Source organism: Saimiri boliviensis, chromosome 19 (genome assembly GCF_048565385.1).
Source record: "Saimiri boliviensis isolate mSaiBol1 chromosome 19, mSaiBol1.pri, whole genome shotgun sequence".
NCBI classification, from domain to species: Eukaryota; Metazoa; Chordata; class Mammalia; order Primates; family Cebidae; genus Saimiri; species Saimiri boliviensis.
In genome coordinates, this window is record NC_133467.1 from 33,243,777 (window position 1) to 33,266,371 (window position 22,595).

The window sequence follows — 22,595 nt, forward strand, 5'->3', positions numbered from 1 at the left end:
ATTGTAAAACACATCCAAAGGGCTGTGTTGTAAATTAAATAACAGAATGATTGAGTTGTAAATTAAATAACAGAATGAAAGTCCCTAATCCAGCACGTGACACATATAAATAGGTTCGCAACAAATATTTGTTTTGATCTTAATATCAGAAGTCTTACATGAGAGGAGCAAAAAGCCTCTCAGTTTCCCCATCTTTATGCCCTGTCCCTCCAGGCCAGCTCTCCTTGCTTCTATAAATGTGCTGGAAACAGCTGAACTGGCTCACAGACCAGCACGGTGAGCGCGGTCGTCACTCTCTCCTGCTGCGCTCTCCTCACCTCCATAGCTGTCCAGCTCGCCCGGACCCGGTGGTCAGAACCCTGACCTCTCCCTAAAGCGTCTGCCATATCTAAGGCTAGGACCACACCCACCAGGCTGGAAAGTGGGTACAAAAAGCTGATGTCACAAATCTTTTCTTTGTCGCTCATTGTCATCAGAGAGCTGTTTTCTGGTTTTTTGTTTTGTTTTGTTTTGTTTTTTGTTTTTAAGACAGGTTTCACCATGTTAGTCAGGCTGGTCTTGAACTCCTGACCTCAGGTGATCCGCCCGCCTTGGCCTCCAAAGTGCCTGGATTACAGGCGTGAGCCACTACACCCGGCTGATCAGAGAGCTGTTTTCAATTGACCCTCACCACATTCAACGCCTATTGTTTTCCACAATCATTTTGCAACACCTCTGTCTCATCTCCCCTAAGAGTCTGTACATTTCTAGAAGGCACAAACTGCACAGCAAACTGTAGTACCTGCCTCTTGCTCGGGCCAGAGGCTTGCCATGGAATGAACAGAATGAAGAGTTGACTGATGCCCACGCAGTGCTGAAAGCCTGCCAAGCTGTGAATAAGTGTGAGTTGGTTTGATTATGAAAGATGGGAAATCATGTCTTCTTTTCTAGAGTGGAACATAAAGCTTCCCAGCCTCCTCAGGCTTGCTCAGATGGAGCAGGCAGGGCTGCGGGCCTGTGGGCCGAGAATTGGACCCTTGATCATCTAAATGACAATCAGCTCATTAAGCCTCACGGTCCCCTGTGCAAGCTGATGAAGGAAGCTGGGAGCCTCAGTGGTCAGCAACAGTTCGGGGATCTCCTCCCAACAACAGCTCTGTGCTTCTACGAGGCAGTTTGAAACACTCACAGAAAACCAGCTGATTTACACACTCTCCTTCCTGCTGTTCCCTTGGCACACATTTTGTGCTGACGTGGTAGCCACAGGAACAGATGTCTCTTTGGCCTCTGGGAAGGCAGAGGAAACCCAGGCCGCATCTAAAGCTCCTCCTCTGCTTTCCGGGCCACCTGGAACCCAGGCCATGAGTCATGACCGACTAGTGCAGAGATACCGTCCAGGAAGGCTCCAAGGCGTGGGGGTGAGGACAGTTAGAGAAAAGAATCAAAGGTGTCGGCAAGAAAGCGAAAGTCGAAGGATTCTCCCGGCCCAGCCCTCGGGTTATTAAATAGTGTTATTGCTCTGGTTTTGTAATGAAGTAACCGAGGCCTGGGGCGGGGGAGTGACCTGAGCAAGGCAAATGCTTCAAGTGGGTAGAAAAGACAGAAGATGGTGGCAGCTCAGGTCTGCTGCAACGCCCGTCACTGCCACCTGCTTCTGACTGATGATATTGGTGGTGGCCGTGGAGAGAGGATATTGGAGAGGATGTTGTCACCTCAGACCAAGTTAACCAGTAAAGGTGAGTGTGCACATGTGTTGGTGGGTGGGACCTGCTCTTGGATATTCAACTTCAGAGGTCCGCTTCTACAGGGTACTGCTGCTGCCGTCACGCCGAAGGATCATTCCGATGGTAATAACAAAGGCTAACGGAGTGATGGTGAATTTACCATGCGCCAGGCATGGCGTTCAGTGCATGACACGGATGATCACATTTAATCCTCTAGGAGGTAGTCCTTACTATTCTTCACCCATTTCATAGCCGAAGAAAGTGAAAGGCAAGTTTAGGAACCTGCTCACAGATGTAGTCTTGCTTAGACTGGGTTGCTATAGCAAATGCCATGGACAGGGCGGCTTAAACAACAGAAATGTATCTCTCACGGATCTGGAGGCTGAAAGTCCAAGATCACAGTGCCAGCAGATGGGGTCCTGGGCCCCTCTTCTGAGCTTCGGCAGATGGGGTCCTGGGCCCCTCTGAGCTTAGGCAGATGGGGTCCTGGGCAGCTCCTCTGAGCTTCGGCAGGTGGGGTCCTGGGCCCTTCTGAGCTTCAGCAGATGGGCTCAGAGCTTCTTGCTGAACCTCTTGCTGTGTCCTCACATGGTGGAGAGAGACAGATAGAGATAATCTCTTTTATGTATTTTAGGGCACTAATCCCATTCGTGAGGGATGCACCCTCATGACCTAATCACCTCCCAAAGGCCCCACCTCTAAATGCCATTGCATTGGAGATTAGGGCTTCAGCAAATAAAATGGTAGGGAATGCGTGCATTCAGTCCACAGCAGTTCCTAAATTCACAGGACCAGAATTTGCATGTGGGGTCATCATTAGGGTTGTTCACAAATCCTTTTTTTTTTTCTCTCTTTTTCCCTAGGTTAGAATTCCTGTCTCAGTTTAATTAAAGCATGACTATGGGTCTTTTTTTGGCCCATAAAATGTGAGTGGAAGTGTCACTTCTGGCCAGAAGTTCTAGGAACCAAGTTATGCTCTGCCATATTCTCTTTACTCTTGGTCACAGAGACTAGCAATAACCTAGATGACATTGTGCCATCAGCCCAGGTCCTGGGGGAGGAGGAGGATGGGGTGAAGCAGAGCCCTCAACGGACCCTCAAAATTGCATAGTTGAGAAATAAGCCTTTGTGGTTGTAAGCCACAGAAATCGCAGGGCTGTTCACTATCATAGCAACAGGGCCCATCCCATTTGGACTGAATTGGAGCGAGGATTTTCTAGCGCAGAATGAAACTCAAACCTCATACTTTACCATCCCCTCAATTTCTCCATCTGAGCTAGATATTCCCCCCAGTGGGCTCAACTAGCACTCTGGCATGGCATCAGTTACATTGCATGCCCAGCCTTCTTTCCTTCATGTGACCAAGCCCACTGGGGCACACTTCTGTGTCTTTGGTATCTGGGCATCTAACACAGAGCCTGGGACACTGGACGTGGTACATGCTCACTGAATGGAGGCCTGTGAAAAAAAGGATTCTGGTTCTGCCACGTTGCCCTGTAGGACAGACTCCAAGTGGCCCCAAAGGTCAGCCCACCTCTGACCCCACATTTTTGTCAGATGATGCAGGATACTCACCGTTTCTGGTATCCTCATCCCTGGGGGCTTAGCCAGGTGGCCTGGCATCTGGGGAGTCTGCCCAGCTGGCTAGCAGAATTTGTATCACCCTGTGCAGACCGCAGCCGTAAATCATCAGGTGTGAGGAATTTACCCCAGAGAGTGACCCAGCAGTGCCATGAATGAGTAATTTACACAGCCCATTAAGGCGGCACAGAATTACTTATTTATGGGAACTTTTTGACAGATCTGCGGCTTAATCATTTATCCCTGTGAACATTTAGCCAGGGTCATTGGTAAATAATTCACTTATTACACACTCTGGAGTGGTTTATGGTACTGTGACTTATGATCTCACATGAGTTTGCAGCTGGGGAAGTGGAATGTGAAGGCCGGGGAGGGGAGGGGGAAGTGGAGGCCTCTGGATGCGGGCCCCAGTCGAAGGGCCGTCTGCTCTAAGTCACAGGAGGATTTTAGTCCCGGTCTAACCTTTGGGGAGACAGTGAGGGGAGGAAATAGGTGTTAAAAGACTGGTCTGAAAATGCTAGGTCTTAGCTTCAGGCAGAGCGCGGACAGACTCCAGCTTTACTAGCTCTCCAGGGCCTAGTGGGGAAATCTGAATACCCCTGCCTGACATTCAAGATCCTCTAAGAACTGTCTCCATTCCTTCCCGGTCTTATCACTCATTACTTAATCTCAGCAACAGCCACAGGGGCTGAGATCTAGCATGTCTCCCCAAGTGAATCTCTCCCCAAGCATTTACTCCTGGCATTCCTCCTACCTGCCTGCCCTTCTCTTCTTATTGTCTGCTACTTAATATTCAGCTTTCTGGCCGGGGTGCGGTGGCTCACGCCTATAATCCCAGCACTTTGGGGAGGCCAAGGTGGGTGGATCACGAGGTCAAGAGATCGAGGCCATCCTGGTCAACATGGTGAAACCCTGTCTCTACTAAAAAAAATACAAAAAAATAGCTGGGCATGGTGGCACGTGCCTGTAATCCCAGCTACTCAGGAGGCTGAGGCAGGAGAATTGCCTGAACCCAGGAGGTGGAGGTTGCGGTGAGCTGAGATCGCGCCATTGCACTCCCGCCTGGGTAACAAGAGCGAAACTCCGTCTCAAAAAAAAAAAAAAAAAAAAAAAAAAAAAAATTCAGCTTTCAGCTCAAAGCGCATCCCCTGCACGAAGCCGTCTTACACTACACAGCTGCATTCGCCACCTCCCGGAAGTTCTTCAAAACTTGCAAGGTGCCGTGCGCACATGAAACGCATTACACCTGCCATTGATTATCCTGCTCGCCTGGCTAGGCTAAGTGTTCCTTCAGTGCCAGGACTCAGACCCCAGTGAACATGGTCCCACGAGAGCCAGCCCAGAGCCTGTCCCGCAGTGAATTAAATAAACATGGACCGTTGTTGTTGATGATGATAATATGAGGATGCTAATGAAGATGGTTGTCGGGCCGACTTCCTCAGCATCTCATCACAGCCTCTCTTTTCTGTCCCACATGTTCCCCAGGCCCCAAAGACAGTGGAAGCAAGTGGTCACATCTCTAAGGTTCTTCGAGATTCTTTTTTTTTTTTTTTAGACAGACTTTTGCTCTGTTGCCAGGCGCCAGGCTGGAGTGCAGTGGTGCAATCTCGGCTCAGTGCAACCTCTGCCTCCCCGGTTCAAGCAATTCTCCTGCCTCAGCCTCCCAAGTAGCTGGGACTACAGGCGCGTACCACCACACCCAGCTAATTTTTGTATTTTTTAGTAGAGACGGGTTTTCATCATAGTCTCGATCTCTTGACCTCGTGTGGTTTTCATCATAGTCTCGATCTCTTGACCTCGTGATCCACCCGCCTCGGCCTCCCAAACTGCTGAGATTACAGGTGTGAGTCACCGTGCCCACCCGGTTCTTTGAGATTCTAACTGATACCATAAGTCGAGAGAGGCACTTACGTTGAGATGGAGGAGGACTGCATTTGGGCATGTCCACCAGAGAGGAGTCAAGTTGTGGAGGAAGGAAATCCATGTGCAAGCCCCCAGCTCTACCCTCTTACTGATCCGTCCCAAGCCACACCTGTCTTGCCCATAACCTTCCAGGAAGACCCCATCAGATTCAAAATGTGTTTCCCAGAGCTCTAGTTTAAAAAGATTAGCTTGACTTCTTGAGGTTGAAGCCAGTTAAATAAGGTCTTCTCCCTTTGTATTCATACCAATTGTTGCCCAGATGGCAGAAAGATTTCGCGAGATGGCTTCCTCGTCCCACTGGAGTTTTTAGATCTCCAGTGGGAAGTCACAGGAGACAATTTACTATCTCCCACCTTCTGCCCAGTGCTTCTTGCCCAGCAGGAAGTCCTTCTTCAAGTCTGGTCTCAGGCAGTTTTGCCGTAATGGTGAAGACGAGGCACAGGGCATTAGGCGACTTGTATTCCAGGAAGGGAAAGCCTGGGCTTGCCTGAGATGAGCTGGGAGATGGGAAAAGATAGAAGCAGAGTCGTTCCTAAGCACAGTGCTCTGTTCTTCCCTGGGTCTTAGGGAATTTTAAACAAGTTTCTAATCACTGTCTAGAGTGGCCAGAACCATACAGTTAGTTACCATATTCATATATTTTTATGTACCCCCATAACAACCATGTCAAGTAGGTATTCTTGTGAGCTTGTATTATGGACTGAATTGTGTACTCCCTGAATCTGTATCTCTATATTTATCTCTCTATCTCTATCTATCTATCTATTTATCTATCTATCTATCTATCTATCTACATTTTTTTGAGATGGAGTTTTGCTCTTGTTACCCAGGCTGGAGTGCAATGGCGCAATCTCGGCTCACTGCAACCTCCGCCTCCCGGGTTCAGGCAATTCTTCTGCCTCAGCCTCCCGAGTAGCTGGGACTACAGGCACGCACCACCATGCCCAGCTAATTTTTGTATTTTTAGTAGAGACGGGGTTTCACCATGTTGACCAGGATGGTCTCGATCTCTTGACCTCGTGATCCACTTGCCTCGGCCTCCCAAAGTGCTGGGATTATAGGCTTGAGCCACCGTGCCCGGCCAAGATATATATTTTTACCTTTCAAGATAAGGAGCTGAATCTATATGTTGAAGTCTTAACTCCCAGTTTGACCATTTGGAGACAGAGCCTTTAGAGAGTTAATTAAGGTGATCGGGGCCCATAGGGGTACAGCCTTAATCATACAGGACTGGTGTCCTTATGAGAAGAGACACCAGATCTCTCTGTCTCTCCTTTTGCTTCTCATGCACACAAATGAAAGGCCATGTGAAGACACAGCAAGAAGGTAGCTGCCTGCAACCCAGGAAGAGGGAAACCAGAAAGTAACCATGCTAGTACCCTAATCTTGGACTTCCAGCCTCCAGAACTATAAGGAAATCAGTTTCCTCTGTTTAAGCCACCTGGCCTTTGGAGTTCTGTTACTGCAGCCTGAGCTAACGAGACGGCTTCCTTTTGCGGGTGAGGACAATTCAGGCTCAGAGCAGAGCAATGACGTGACCAAAGTCATCCAAATACCGGGTGGCAGGATTTGAAATGAGGACTAGATGCAAGCGTGGATGGACCAGATCCTGCAGACTCCATCCCAGGATGGAACTCCGCAGTCTAGACCCTGCATCTGGCAGTCTCCCTGCCGGCTGTCCGGCTGTGGGTTCAGGTTACAGCTTCTCCCCCAACTCTGCGCTTCCACTCCAAACATACTTCACTTTGGGTCGCTCCTCCCCTTCGGTCCGCTGGGTGCTCAGCAGGTTCTGTGGTGTGGTGCTGCCATCTGCTGGCAGAAGGCACCAGCTGCTCTAACAGCCAGGGTGGGATTCTCTTCCTTTTTTTCCTTCCCTCTCTCCCTCCCTCCTTCCCTCCCTCCCTCCCTCCTCCCTCTTTTTTCTTTCTTTCTCTTTCTTTCTTTCTTTCTTTCTCCCCTCCTTCGTTCCTTCCTTCCCTCCCTCCTTCTTTCTTCTTTTCTTTTTGAGACAAAGTCTCCCTCTGTTGCCCAGGCTGGAGTGCAGTGGCACAATCTCGGCTCACTGCAACCTCTGCCTCCTGGGTTCAAGCAATTCTCCAACCTCAGCCTCCTGTGTAGCTGGGACCACAGGTGCCTGCCACCACACTCGGATAATTTTTGTAATTTTAGTAGAGACAGGGTTTTACCATGTTGGCCAGGCTGGTCTCGAACTCCTGAGCTCACGAGATCACCCGCCTCAGCTTCCCAAAGTGCTGCGATTACAGGGGTGAGCCACTGAGCCCAGCCTAGGATTTTCTTTTCTTTTCTTTCTTTTTTTTTTTTTTTTTTAAGATGAGATTTCACCATGTTGGTCAGGCTGGTCTTGAACTCTCAACCTCAGGTGATCTGACTGCCTTGGCCTCCAAAGTGCTTGGATTACAGGCGTGAGCCACCATGCCCGGCCAGGATTTTCTTTACTATGTCTCTCTCTTATTTCCACATACCATCCACCTCTCCCTCCTGAATCCAATCCCTTGCACTCTTTCCTGTAGGCAGGTGGCTAATATGATAGGGAGGGAAAATAAAATAAAAGGAAGCGGGGACAGAGAACTCTTGAGTTTGAGAAGGAAGTGGATTATAAAAGGGGAAAGATGATTGATTCCCAAGGGGTGAATTCCCTGCAGAGTATCAAACCAGACCCTTCCAGCCTAGGTTAGAGAGAGGGGGAGGTCTGAGGCAGCGGGCATGGTGCCCTTTGGCCCCCCTGACCACAAACAGGAGCACCGAAAGGCTCCCTGCATGTCCTGCGGAGGTGCAAGAGCTCCTGGAAAGCCCGAAGGAAGACTCTACAGAGAATAAAATACTATCTGTCTGTCATCTATCTATCTCTGAGACAGCACGTTACCCAGGTTGGAGTGCAGTGGCACGATCACAGCTCGCTGCAGCCTCGACCTCCTGGGCGCATGCCCCGTTATCCTGCCTTCGCCCCCTGAGTAGCTGGGACTACAGGTGTCATGCATGGCTAATTAATTTTTTTTTTTTTTTTTAAGAGATTGCATTTCACTATGTTACCTAGGCTGGTCTTGAACTACTGGGCTAAGGTGATCCTCCTGCCTCAGCCTCCCAAAGTGCTGGGACTGTAGGCATGTGTCACCAAGCCCAGCATATGGTCCCTTTATTCCAGAGAATGAGGGTGATCTTACTGACTGGTTTCTGTTAGGCACCCTCCCATAGTGACATGTGCGGTAAACAATCCCACCTCACTTGACAGATTTGGAAACGGAGTCTCAGAGTGGTTTATCAATCCACGGATTACTGCGGATGAATGAATGACATCATACTTTGAGGGTGTGGCTGTGGAAGCGGAATGTACTTCAAGGGCATCTGAAAGCTCCGAGTCATCTCATGCCAGCGTGTGAAATATCAAAGTCAGTGCTTAGGCGGGATCTCACTTTCTCTCTCCACACAAACCCTAGCTTCAGTGTCTCTCTGTGAGGTCACGCAGAGTCTAGTTCATAGGGCTAAAAGGCAGATATTACAGGTGCGGCCACAATCAGCAGCTGGCTTCTGCTCTCCTGTGTCACCAAGGCTCAAGGCAGGAGAAGCAGGTTGGTGGATGGGAGCCAGAAAGGTGCAGAGAGGAAGAATGTCCAAGGGGACTGAGCAGAAAAGAAGGGCAAGTCATACAGAAGGAAAAAAGTAGACATATAACACAAAGATCAGAGGACTTTGAGTTTGCACTTACCAAGTTGTGTGTCTTCAGGGAATTCTTCATCTGTAAAGTGGACATAATACAGTCGTGCCGGGCCAGGCGCGGTGGCGCAAGCTTGCAATCCCAGCACTTTGGGAGGCCGAGGCGGGTGGATCATGAGGTCAAGAGATCGAGACCATCCTGGTCAACATGGTGAAACTCCGTCTCTACTAAAAATACAAAAAATTAGCTGGGCATGGTGGTGCATGCCTGTAATCCCAGCTACTCAGGAGGCTGAGGCAGGAGAATTGCCTGAACCCGGGAGGCGGAGGTTGTGGTGAGCCGAGATCCCGCCATTGCACTCCAGCCTGGGTAACAAGAGCAAAACTCCGTCTCAAAAAAAAAAAAAAAAAAAATTAAGTGAAGTAACATGAGTGAAACCACCAGCCCCAGTGTTCAACTCACAGTCAGCCCTAGTGTATGTTGAATCTGAAACCATGAAAGGGAGAAGACCGATTCATCGTCCCCTCATCTCCTGGAACTGCTGACCTATATCCACGTGAAGATCCTGGCAGCCACTCATCACATGCACACAGCACCTCCTGAATGAAGGCTCTGAGCCAGTCCCAGCATTCCAGAAGCCGGGAGGCGGTCTTGCTCCCTCCAGCTTTGCTCTTCACAGGCATGGGCTTTGCCACATTTCTCTAAATGGATCAGTATCGCAGAAGCCACGTCCTGTGTGCCAGAATGGAGCAGATTCCGAGGAGCCACAGGGAGTCACCGGCCTTCAACTGGAAGGGGGTAATTTTGATAATTTTTTTTTTTTCCTGAGATGACGTTTCACTTTTGTCGCCCATGGCGTGTTCTTGGCTCACTGCAAACTTCGCCTTCCGGGTTCAAGTGATTGTCCTGCCTCAGTCCCCCAAGTAGCTGGGATGACAGGCACCTGCCATGACACCTGGCTAATTTTTGTATTTTTAGTAGATATGGGGTTTTGCCATGTTGGGCAGGCTGGCCTTGAAATCCTGACCTCAGGCGATCCACCAGCCTCGGCATCCCAAAGTGCTGGGATTACAGGCGTCAGCCACCGCATCCAGCCAATTTTGGTAATTTTGTGTCCTGGGAAGGGCAACTCATTTCCATGGCTTTGCAAGATGACTAAAGAGCCTTGAATCTGGCTTACGGTCCAGTCTTGATCACCACCTGTATCACCCTGGGCAGGCCCTTTTCTTCCTTCATTCTTAGAAAGTTTGTCTTTGACGGGTATCACTAAGTAGGGTGACAAACCATTCTCGTTTACCTGAGACCGGGAAAGCTCACAGTAGTGGTGTGGGACTTCCAATACTAAACCCAGGAAAGTCCTGGGCAAACGACGACGAGCTGGTTACCCTGTCTCTAAGCCTTTTTTTCTCTCATGTTTCCATCGCTAGCCTACCCAATTTTACCTCTTGGAAATTTTTTCAGTTGCAAGAAACAGAATCCTCAGCTAACATTAGCTTTCGACAAGAGAGCATTTAGTGTTTGTGCACAAGCATTTTGGACAGCGGCAGGCAGTCCGTGTCATCTCAACAGCACAATCAAGGACTCAGGCTTCATCACCGTCTTTAGCATCTTGGCTCCTGGTCCTCATGACTGCCACCTGAGGTCACAAGATAGCTACTGCAACTCAGGTGTCACATAACTATTACAGGCAGAAAGAAGGAAGGAGCTGGCATCAAATGCTCCTGTTACTTACGTCAGGAAAGAAAAAGATTTTCCAGAAGACCCTTAGCAGGCATCTCCTTTGCTTTCATTGTCTAGAACTCTGTCTTATGAGAATTTCCAGCTGCCAGAGACGCTTTCTACCCTCTAAGTGGGGGGCAGCATGGGAAATCTCACCATCCTTCCACATGCCACCCTGATGAGCATATATTCCCTAGTGCTGCTTTCCTGAGAACAAGGATGAGGAGCCAGCGAGTAGCTCTTGATAAAGAGGGCAGGAAAAGCCCTGAAAAAATTTAGGCCTTCCCTGTGGAAGTTAGACAAGGGTAGATAAAATATGAAAACCCTGGAAACCATGAGGCTCAGGGCCCTGCGGTTTGGAGGTTGCACTGGGTTTTGTCTAGCTTTGTTATCCTCAAAGCTTAAGGGTGTATCTAGGGCAGACTCCCCACCTGTTCAGCTGGCTGGAGCATCAGGGGCTGTAATGTGTTTCTCTCTATGGAGCCCCAGAAAGCCTGACAGTAATATCCTCTTCTATCCTCCTTCTCCAAAGGGGCTCCGGAATCTCTAGGTGCCCAGGCCTGTGCCATGCACTGATATTGCTGAGTCCTGTAAATGCCACTCTTGTACTTCCTCCCAGGAGTTTCACTACTTCCTGACCGCATTGAAGTGGCCAGATAGGTTCTTCCCATGCCTGAACAATGGTGCCTGTGGAATCTTGATAAAGCAGGACATTATTTTTTTCATAATAAGCATATCTTTTACTGACTTACAGCAAAACAATTTGGAGATGACCAGCCCAGACTCACACAGTGACAGAGCCAAGATTCCGCCCAGGTCAGTCTGATTCTACTGAACTTACCTTTCTTTTTCTTTCTTTCTTCTTTTTATTTTATTTTTTGAAACAGGGTCTCACTTTGTGCCCGGGCTGGAAAGCAGTGGTGTGATCTTTGCTCACTGTAGTCTCAACTTCCCGGGCTTAAGTGATCCTTCCATCTCAGCCTCCCAAGCAGCTGGGACTACAGGTGCACACCACCACACCAGGCTAGTTTTGTTTATTTTTGGAGAGATGAGGTCTCACTATGTTGCCCAAACTGGTCTTGAACCATTGGGCTCAAGCAATGCTGACCTGACTTCTCAAAGTTCTGGGATTGTAGGTGGGAGCCATTGCACTGGTCAACCTTATCTTTCTTGCTGCAGCAGTCTGACTTCTGAGTGGTTTCCATAGACTTTGTGCAATATCCAGCACACAGTATATGCGTGGGATTGCTAATTTCCTCCACTGGTTTCTTTCCATTTCCTGGTTCCTGAAGAACTCAACTTTCTTTTCTTTTCTTTTCTTTTTTTTTTTTTTTTTTTTTTTGAGACGGAGTTTCGCTCTTGTTACCCAGGCTGGAGTGCAATGGCGCGATCTCGGCTCACCGCAACCTCCACCTCCTGGGTTCAGGCGATTCTCCTGCCTCAGCCTCCTGAGTAGCTCGGATTACAGGCACGTGCCACCATGCCCAGCTACTTTTTTGTATTTTTAGTAGAGACAGGGTTTCACCATGTTGACCAGAATGGTCTCGATCTCTTGACCTCGTGATCCACCCATCTCGGCCTCCCAAAGTGCTGGGATTACAGGCTTGAGCCACCGCGCCCGGCCCAGAACTCAACTTTCTATATAAAAAGACTTCTATCCCCGATACCTTTCAGAATAGTGGCTGGCACCTAGTAATGCACATTTGTTACATAAAGAAGTTTCTCAGGCCGGGTGCGGTGGCTCACGCCTATAATCCCAGCACTTTGGGAGGTCGAGGCGGGTGGATCACAAGGTCAAGAGATCGAGACCATCCTGGTCAACATGGTGAAACCCCGTCTCTACCAAAAATACAAAAATTAGCTGGGCATGGTGGCGCGTGCCTGTAGTCCCAGCTACTCGGGAGGCTGAGGCAGGAGAATTGCTTGAACCCAGGAGGCGGAGGTTGCGGTGAGCCGAGATCATGCTATTGCACTCCAGCTTGGGTAACAAGAGCGAAACTCAGTCTCAAAAAAAAAAAAAAGTTTCTTATTTCCCAGGCTTTCCAGATATTTGGACTCATAGAAAAAAACGGGTCTGTCTACATGTGGGTCTATCATTCTTACAGATTATTGACTTAGTTATCTATTTCTGTAGTGAGAGGCTAGACTAGGGGAGACAAAATGCTATCTCCAAGGCTCATACAGCCAATTCAGGAAGTACCTCTTCTCTGTTCTCCCTCAAGCAGGTACAGCCACAGCCATAACAAACACATCTTTTCTTTTCTTTCTTTTTTTTTTTTTTTTTTTGAGACGGAGTTTCACTCTTGTTACCCAGGCTGGAGTGCAATGGCGCAATCTCGGCTCACCGCAACCTCCGCCTCCTGGGTTCAGGCAATTCTCCTGCCTCAGCCTCCTGAGTAGCTGGGATTACAGGCACGCGCCACCATGCCCAGCTAATTTTTTGTATTTTTAGTAGAGACGGGGTTTCACCATGTTGACCAGGATGGTCTCAATCTTTTGACCTCGTGATCCACCCACCTTGGCCTCCCAAAGTGCTGGGATTACAGGCTTGAGCCACCGCGCCCGGCCACAAACACATCTTTTCTAAATGAAGCTAGCGAGGTGACAAGTGAACCTGAATGTTTTCAGCTTAGACTGTAACATCCACAGGTGTATCCCAGTTTCCTGACTTTGTCTCACTTAGTGAAACTGTAAAGAAATCTCGCTTTCAGCCGAGTGCGGTGGCTCATGCCTGTAATCCCAGCACTTCGGGAGACCGAGGTGAAGACTATTTGACTTGGTCATTTTCCCATGTTGTTTTTCTTCTTGCTGTGGGAGGGGTTCTGCAGCTTCAGAAGGTCACTGACGTCTGAGCTTTGGATCATCTGAGGTTGGGAGTTCAAGACCAGCCTGACCAACATGGAGAAACCTCGTCTCTAATAAAAATACAAAATTAGCTGGGCATGGTGGCACATGCCTGTAATCCTAGCTACAGGAGGCTGAGGCAGGAGAATTGCTTGAACCAGGGAGGAAGAGGGTGAGGTGAGCTGTGATTGCGCCATTGCACTCCAGCCTGGGCAGTAAGAGTGAAACTCCATTAAAAAAAAAAAAAAAAAAGAAAGAAAGAAAGAAAAGAAAAAGAAATCAAGGGCCAGGCATGGTGGCTCACTTGTGATCCCAGCACTTTGGGAGGCCGAGGTGGGCGGATCATGAGGTTAGGGGATTGAGACCATCCCTCCCAACATGGTGAAACCCTGTCTCTACTAAAATACAAAAAAAATTAGCTGAGCATGGTGGAACACGTCTGTATTCCCAGCTGCTCAGGAGTCTGAGGCAGGGGAATCACTTGAACCCAGGTGGTGGAGGATGCTGTGAGCTGAGATCACGCCACTGCACTACAGCCTTGGCGACAGAGCAAGACTCCGTCTCAAAAAAAAAAAAAAGAGAAATCTAGCTTTTTCTTAGAATAAAACATCAGGTCAAATCACAGTTTCACCGGGAACTAGCTGGATGCTCTGGGAGTAAGTTATTTAACCTGGTTAGGTCTCTGCTGTAAAGTGGAAAAATGAAGTGTTTACCTCATGCGATTGCTGTGAGAAGTAAAATGTTTTAGCACAAACACACGCCCGGAGTGAGCATTCAGTCCATTGTAGTTATGGTCATTACCGTCATAATGAGACTGCGGTGTGCTGAAGAACATCTGACTTGGTCACTTTCCCACGTTGTTTTTCTTCTTGCTGCGGGAGGGGTTCTGCAGCTGCAGAAGGTCACTGACGTCTGAGGTTTGGTTTTGTTTTTCTCCTCTGCCTCTTCTGACAGATTTTTCTGCCTGTTTCTGTCGTTCCAACCCTCCGGGAACCTTCCACTTGGCCCAGATGAGCAGCTTGCTGGGGTCACAGGGCTGGCCTGTCAGAATGCCCTGACATCCTGCTGTTGAAATGGGTGATCCCTTCATTCCTTTTGGGCAGAGGCTGGCCTGTCAGTCAGCTGGTAATTAACGGAGGCTGGAGATGAATTGCCAGAGAAAGGGCTCTGGCCATGGCCTCCCACTAGTTGCTTTTCTGGTGTGCTACAGCCAGTAAAGCCGCCGGTTACATATCCAGGAATTGGGCAAGCCAGTCGTTAAGCTGCTGAATATCCAGGAATTTTGTGAGCCAGTCATTAAACTGTTGGTGGCCTGAAATCAACTGTGGTGGGAATCTTTATGCCATGGAAATATCAGCGGACACTACAAATCAGGATACTGTCTCACTCTGCAGCAGTGAGTTTACCAGCACATCACTGAGCAAACTGCCTCCTAAAACTCACTAGCTAAGGGAAAGACTCCAGGATTCCGGGCTTGACATGTGGTTAACATCCACATTTTAAGAAAATTAATTCCTTTAGTTACAAAAGTAATGCAAGCTTGTTACGAAACATTGAAATAATATAGGAAACACACACACAAAAAAAACCCTGAAAAGTAAAGGTCTCTGTCCATTTATCCCTCCTGGTGGCAGAGATATCCACCCACTCGTTTTTTTTTTGTTTCTTTCTTTTTTTTTTTTGAGACGGAGTTTTTTGCTCTTGTTACCCAGGCTGGAGTGCAATGGCGCGATCTCGGCTCACCGCAACCTCCGCCTCCTGGGTTCAGGCGATTCTCCTGCCTCAGCCTCCTGAGTAGCTGGGATTACAGGCACGCGCCACCATGCCCAGCTAACTTTTTGTATTTTTAGTAGAGACGGGGTTTCACCATATTGACCAGGATGGTCTCGATCTCTTGACCTCGTGATCCACCTGCCTCGGCCTCCCAAAGTGCTGGGATTACAGGCTTGAGCCACCGCGCCTGGCCTGTTTCTTTATTGAACTCTTTTGCAGAGACGGAAAAATAGCTGTTTTATATGTCTGCTGGTTTATTGGATGGGGCTGAACTTGAAAGAAGAAACTGCCTGATTTTTCTCTTACCTCTGCTCCTGCTATGCGACATGTTACATAGAATCTCTCTGACTTGTCCCCGAGGACTGGCTCGAGCAGACACAATAGCTTTCTGTCCATTTCTAAGCATCGGAAAAATAGCTCAGTCCAGTTCAATGTAAAACTTGAATCTCACGTCCAGTTCAATGCTCCTCTCATCCGCCAATCTTAGGCCTGACCTGTGGCCCAGAAACCTGCAGTGGGAAAGGGGTGGGGTCACTCATTCTCCTTCTGTCTCCTCCCATTTAGAGCAGAGGAAGATACATAGAACTCTTTTGATTTAGGAGCTGCCCTCTGCAGTTCTCTCCCGGCTCAGTGGAGCCACACACCCTCTAGCATGGCAGCAAGTTCTTGAGTGGTCTCTCACCTGGGTCTTCGAATTGCTGTTTCTGGCTGGCTGACCACTTACAAGTTCTGCCCCTACAGGTATAATCTGTAACCACTTACTGGTGGTGTCCCGTCTCCAATCAGGCGGACTTCTTGGGTAGAATCTCATCAAAACAGCTTTCTTTCTTTCTTTCTTTCTTTCTTTCTTTCTTTCTTTCTTTCTTTCTTTCTTTCTTTCTTTCTTTCTTTCTTTCTTCTCTCTCTCTCTCTCTCTCTCTCTCTCTCTCTCTCTCTCTCTCTCTCTTTCTTTCTTTCTTTCTTTCTTTCTTTCTTTCTTTCTTTCTTTCTTTCTTTCTTTCTTTCTTTCTTTCTTTCTTTCTTTCTTTCTTTCTTTCTTTCTTTCTGACAGAGTTTCCCTCTTATTACCCAGGCTGGAGTGCAATGGCGCGATCCCGGCTCACTGCAACCTCCGCCTCCTGGGTTTAGGCAATTCTCCTGCCTCAGCCTCCTGAGTAGCTGGGATTACAGGCACGTGCCACCATGCCCAGCTAATGTTTTGTATTTTTAGTAGAGACGGGGTTTCACCATGTTGACCAGGATGGTCTTGATCTCTTGACCTCATGATCCACCCGCCTCGGCAGTGTGGCTGCTTCCCCAACAGCCACTTGACTCTCAGGAAATTTGGGCATCTTTGCCCTACCAAATAGTAGGAATACAGTTTGCCCGCCGTCCCCATCTCTTCCCGCCTTCCGTCATGAGTGGCTCCAGCCACAGTAAGTAGGCAGCTGTCACTTGCCCAGAACTCTCCCCTAGCTGTGCAGCCGTGCGCCCAAGGCGAGCTGTGAGTTTCTGCAGTCGGGGAGGAAGTAGCCAGCCTCCATTCCTGTAGGCTCCTCTGGTCTCTGCAGTGATTCTTTTAGGATTTCCCTCTGTTGTGGTTTGAGATGGGGACAAACTCCCTTCTCCCCCTTTCCCTCACAACACCCTACTCACATGTATAACCTAAACGTCCCTTGAAATGTATAGCCTCCCCTGTAAGGCGGGGCTTGGGACTGCGCAAGGGCTGCAGGGCAGGTTTTGTCATCTTATCGGAAGTTCAACAAGTTGTGTTTTGTACTTTTCTTTAGAATGCGGGGGATTTACTATCTACTCTTTTCAGCTTTGGCATTGGAACTGAAATTTAAAGACAGTCTCTCCATATAATTGTATTAAGCAAATGAGATGACTATATGCTTATTGTTCTACCATTTGCTTTTCTTTCTAAGCAAAATACTGGATCTTAGGTATATTTCTTTGTCACTGTATGTAGGTCTTCCTGTGTCTCTTTTTTAAAAGATTATCTTGTTTTTCCTGACATATTACTTCTTTTTGTTCTCTTGTGTTCATGACCATTTCTTCTTCTTCTCCTTCCTCCTCCCCCTCCCCCTCCTCCTCCTTTTTTGAGACAGAGTCTTACTCTGTCTCCCAGGCTGGAGTGCTGGAGTGCAATGGCACGATCTTGACTCACCGCAAGCTCAGCCTCCCGAATTCCACTGATTCTCCTGCCTCAGCCTCTCGAGTAGCTGGGATTACAGGTGTGTACCACGAAGCCCGACTAATTTTTGTATTTTTAGTAGAGATGAAGTTTCACTGTTTTGTCCAGGCTGGTCTTGAACTCCTGACTTCAGGTAATTCACCCGCCTTGGCCTCCCAAAGTGCTGGGATTACAGGTGTGAGCCACTGCAGCCGGCCCATTCCTTAAACTAGAGATTTTAGAACTGCCTAGAACAGCAAGCAGTGCTTCCTCTTCATGATTTTGCATTTCCTTATTGTCACTGGGTGTCTTAAGAAAGATTTTTTTTTTTTTTTTTTTTTTTTTTTTTTGAGACGGAGTTTCGATTGTTACCCAGGCTGGAGTGCAATGGTGCCATCTCGGCTCACCACAACCTCCATCTCCTGGGTTCAGGCAATTCTCCCCTGCCTCAGCCTCCTGAGTAGCTGGGATTACAGACACATGCCACCATGCCCAGCTAATTTTTTTTGGATTTTTTAGTAGAGACGGGGTTTCACCATGTTGACCAGGATGGTCTCGATCTCTTGACCTCGTGATCCACCCGCCTCGGCCTCCCAAAGTGCTGGGATTACAGGCTTGAGCCACCGCTCCCGGCCAAGAAAGATTATCTTAAGAGAGTTTGGGGAACTTGAGTGTGCCTGTGTTCCTTGGCAGTGGGGTAGATCTTTTTACTCAAGTAGCACAAACTTTTCGAAATGGTTCAGCATTTCCACTAAATATATCACATGCATGTGTGATGATCTATTGAATTAGCCCCCTGTTAATGGACATTTAACTGTTTTCAATTCTTCCCAATTATAGATAACATACTGAACATCTATCTTATATTCTTGTGCACTAATTCATTGGTTTTTAAGTAAGCAAAAGTTATAAGATGTGATCCTGGCCGGGCACACTGGCTCATGCCTGTAATTCCAGCACTTTGGGAGGCCGAGGCAGGCGGATCACAAGGTCAAGAGATTGAGACCATCCTGGCCAAGATGGTGAAACCCCATCTTTACTAGAAATGCAAAAATTAGCTGGGCGTGGTAGTGTGCACCTGTAGTCACAGTGACTCAGGAGGCTGAGGCAGGAGAATTCGGGAGGTGGAGGTTGCAGTGAGCCGAGATTTCTCCACTGCACTCCAGCCTGGTGACAAAGCAAGACTCTGTCTCAAAAAAAAAAAGATGTGATCCTTTCCCCTAGGACACTTTTCCGGAAACCCCTTTTGTAATAAGAATGCAGAGAGAAAGGTTAGGATTAGGATACAAGTTCCCAGAAGGGACCTTTGAAGGATGGGGACTTTGTTAACCTTCCTTTTTACCAGGAATTCCTCTAGAGTTAGCACCTAATGGGCTCTGAATGCGTCCATGGCCTATTGATCAGAGGCCTGAACAAGACCCAGTGTGGGGCATTCAGCAGGTACTCAATAAATGTTTGTTTAACCTGAAGCATATTAGCCATCCTTCTCTAATGGCAGGCAGCCCAGGAACAGTTGCGCACTTAATTACAACTCAGATTGACTCGGTTGTAACTTGTAAATCAGGCTTGCTTTCCACATCCTCCTGTTCACTGAGCTAGGCCTTCACAGCTCACTGTGCCTGACAGTCATATGACCCCATGAAGGACTAGTTTTTTTTTTTTTTTTTTTTTTTTTTTGAGACAGAGGCTCACTCTGTCATCCAGGCTGGAGTGCAGTGGTGTGATCACGGCTCACTGCAGCCTCAGCCTCCTGGGCTTAAGCAGTCCTCTCACCTCCGCCTCCAGAGTAGCTGCAATTACAGGCATGTGCTACCATGCATGACTAATCTTTTTGTAGAGAAAGGGTCTTGCTATGTTGCTCAGGCTGATGTCAACCTCCTGTACTCAAGCAATCCTCCCATCTTGGCCTCCAGAAGTACAGGGATTATTATTATTTTTTTTTTTTTGGTGGGAATTTATTTATTTCATTTTTTGAGACAGGGTCTTGCTCTGTTGCCCAGGCTGGAGTGCAGTGGCATGATCTCGGCTCACGGCAACCTCTGCTTCTCGGGTTTAAGTGATTCTTATCTCTCAGCTTCATTTACCCTCAGTAAAAGGGTAGGGTGTGGTGAAGACTTGCACTAGAGTGGCCATGGGAACGAAGAGAAGGCTGTAACTGGAGAGGAGTTGGTGGGTAAGATTGCTTGGGTGCTCAGGATGAGAGAAAGGTCAATTTGCCCACATGCCCTGACCCTAATGTAGCATCTCACCCTATCACCCCTGTCCTGCCTTGCAAGGGGCCTCCTTCTGTCTCCTAGTTAACCCCGTCTGTCCTTGCTGTTTTCCTTGAGTATTGCTTCATGAGGCAACGTCTCACCCACAAGCCTGCCATTGGCTCTCCTTTCACTCACCCTGTTCTGGACTCCTCGGAGCCTCCCGTCTCCTCTAGTCTGCATTACTAAGGATGCTCTGCCTGTGGTTTCGGGAGGGAATGGTGACTGCATAACTTCAGAAACCTCTGACACCTTAACTGTGAGTCTCAAAGCTAAATTAGTAATAAAAATAGTCTGTGGTAGCTGATATGGTTGGAATCTGTGTCTCCACTCAAATATCACCTTTAATTGTAATCCACATAACCCCCACGTGTCAAGGGCAGGACCAGGTGGAGGCAATTGTATCATGGGGGCAGTTGTCCCGCGGTGATCTCGTGATAATGAGTGAGTCTCACGAGATCTGGTGGTGGTCTAAGTGTCCGGCATTTCCCCTCCTCGCAGCCATTTCATCTTGCTGCCTCGTGAAGAAGGTGCCTGCTGCTTCTCTGTCTTCTGCTGTGATTGTGAGTTTCCTGACGGCTCCCCAGCAATGTGGAACTGTGAGTCAATTAAACCTCTTTTCTTTATAAATTACCCAATCTCAGGCGTTTCTTCGTAGCAGCCTCTAGTGCGAGTTGCATGTGCTGTTTCTTCTGCTGGAATTCTCTTCCACCCTTCTCCACCTGTCCGTCTCAGTGTACAAAAACAATACACATGCTTATCACTAAAATTTCCAACAAAGCAGGAAACTATAAAGTAGGAGGTGAAAATCCCCTTAAACATCCAGCCCCACTCCCCAGACTTACGTTGTAAACAATATTGAGTCTTAACATTTCAGTGAACACATAAAATGGCTTTTTCCTTTAATTTTTAAGTATTACTATAAAGTAATACTAGTACTTAAGTACTATTATAAAGTAATAGTAGTACTTAACTCACCCTGAGTTAGTAGCCCTTCTTTGTAAACTCAGAGTATTCTGTATATATACTATGAGAGCACTTATCACAATGAATTGCAAATTCTCATTTGTTTGTCGTTCTAGCTAAACAGTAAGCTCTATGAAGACAGGCACTGTTGTGTTTATCAATGCTTACCCAGTGCCCAGTATATTGTAGGCACTCAATAAATGTTTCTGTAATGACTGAATGAGCCCCTCTAACTGGGACTCTTCTCATTTATAGTTTTCTCTAGAGAACCTGGAGATATTTCTACACAAAGGGCCATCACTCTGGCCCATGAGTTCACTTTTTTTTTTTCCCTTTGTTAGTGTAAACATTTATTAGAGTGTCCAGATTGGTAACAAAGAAACCTATTAGTAGCAGAGCTAATTTTTATACAACTGTCTCATCTCCACCAAGGGTCTTATTTATATGCCACTCCAAGTCTTGCTACTAGCCTGACCAAAAAACTGGCTATCAGTCAGTGAAAATATATCATGGCTCATTTGCCAGGGTGGACAAATAGCAATCCATATTGCACAAAGCTTTGCTCAGTGTGACAAGTGTCCCTTACCATGCTCAGTAAGAGAGATGTCACTTTAACGTTGAAATACAGGCTTATCCTAGTCAATTCCTGTAGAAGCTAACTGGAAAATCCATCAGTGAACCAGGCCCTGTTTGAGCTGAGAGGTCTCTTTATCTGTTTCCCCTTTGGGCCAGTAGATCAGTGTCTTCTTGTGTGATTTACCAGAGAGAGAGGGTAAATGATGTACTCCTGAGACACATGATGTACTCCTGAGACATTTTCATAGAGCTATAGGACCTCAGCCTGCACGTATTTCATCTGCTTCTTTTTTTTTTTTTTTTAATTGCATTTCAGGTTTTGGGGTACATGTGAAGAACATGCAAGATTGTTGCATAGGTACACACATGGCAGTGTGGTTTGCTGTCTTCCGTCCCCTCACCTGTATCTGTCATTTCTCCCCATGCTATCTCTTCCCACCTCCCCACCCCCCTGCCCCTCCCCCATTTCCCCCAAACGGACCCCAGTGTGTAGTGCTCCCCTCCCTGTGTCCATGTGTTCTCATTGTTCAACACCCGCCTATGAGTGAGAATATATGGTGTTTGATTTTCTGCTCTTGTGTCAGTTTGCTGAGAATGATGGTTTCCAGGTTCATCCATGTCCCTACAAAGGACGTGAACTCATCGTTTTTGATGGTTGCGTAATATTCCATGGTGTATATGTACCATATTTTCCCTATCCAGTCTATCATCGTTGGGCATTTGGGTTGGTTCCAGGTCTTTGCTATTGTAAACAGTGCTGCAATGAACATTCGTGTGCACGTGTCCTTGTAGTAGAATGATTTATAATCCTTTGGCTATATACCCAGAAATGAGATTGCTGGGTCAAATGGGATTTCTATTTTTAAGTCCTTGAGGAATCGCCACACTGTCTTCCACAATGGTTGAACTAATTTACACTCCCACCAACAGTGTAAAAGTTTTCCTATTTCTCCACATCCTCTCCAGCATCTGTTGTTTCCAGATTTTTTAATGATCGCCATTCTAACTGGTGTGAGATGGTATCTCAATGTGGTTTTGATTTGCATTTCTCTGATGACCAGTGATGATGAGCATTTTTTCATATGTTTGTTGGCCTCCTGTATGTCTTCTTTTGTAAAATGTCTGTTCTGAGATAATCATGTGGTTTTTGTCTTTGGTTCTGTTTATGTGGGGAATTATGTTTATGGACTTGGGTATGTTGAACCTGCCTTGCATCCCTGGGATGAAGCCTACTTGATCATGGTGGATAAGCTTTTTGATGTGCTGTTGCAATCAGCTTGCCAGTATTTTATTGAAGATTTTTGCATCTATGTTTATCATGCATATTGGCCTGAAGTTTTCTTTTCTTGTTGAGTCTCTGCTGGTTTTTGGTATCAGGATGATGTTTGTATCATAAAATGATTTGGGAAGGATTCCCTCTTTTTGGATTA

At 47.4% G+C, this 22,595-nt stretch overlaps 1 long non-coding RNA gene across 2 annotated transcripts; it reads left to right on the forward strand.

The window, feature by feature from the left end:
* The first annotated feature begins 1,286 nt into the window (after positions 1-1,286).
* LOC141582226 (uncharacterized) lies at positions 1,287-21,530 on the forward strand. Of its 2 annotated transcripts, none has more exons than XR_012515033.1 (3): positions 1,287-1,715; positions 11,354-11,415; positions 20,125-21,530. It is a non-coding gene; the product is annotated as an uncharacterized LOC141582226 (long non-coding RNA). The 2 variants fall into 2 exon arrangements; XR_012515034.1 differs by lacking the exon at positions 1,287-1,715 and adding an exon at positions 9,032-9,678.
* Positions 21,531-22,595: the final 1,065 nt, after the last annotated feature.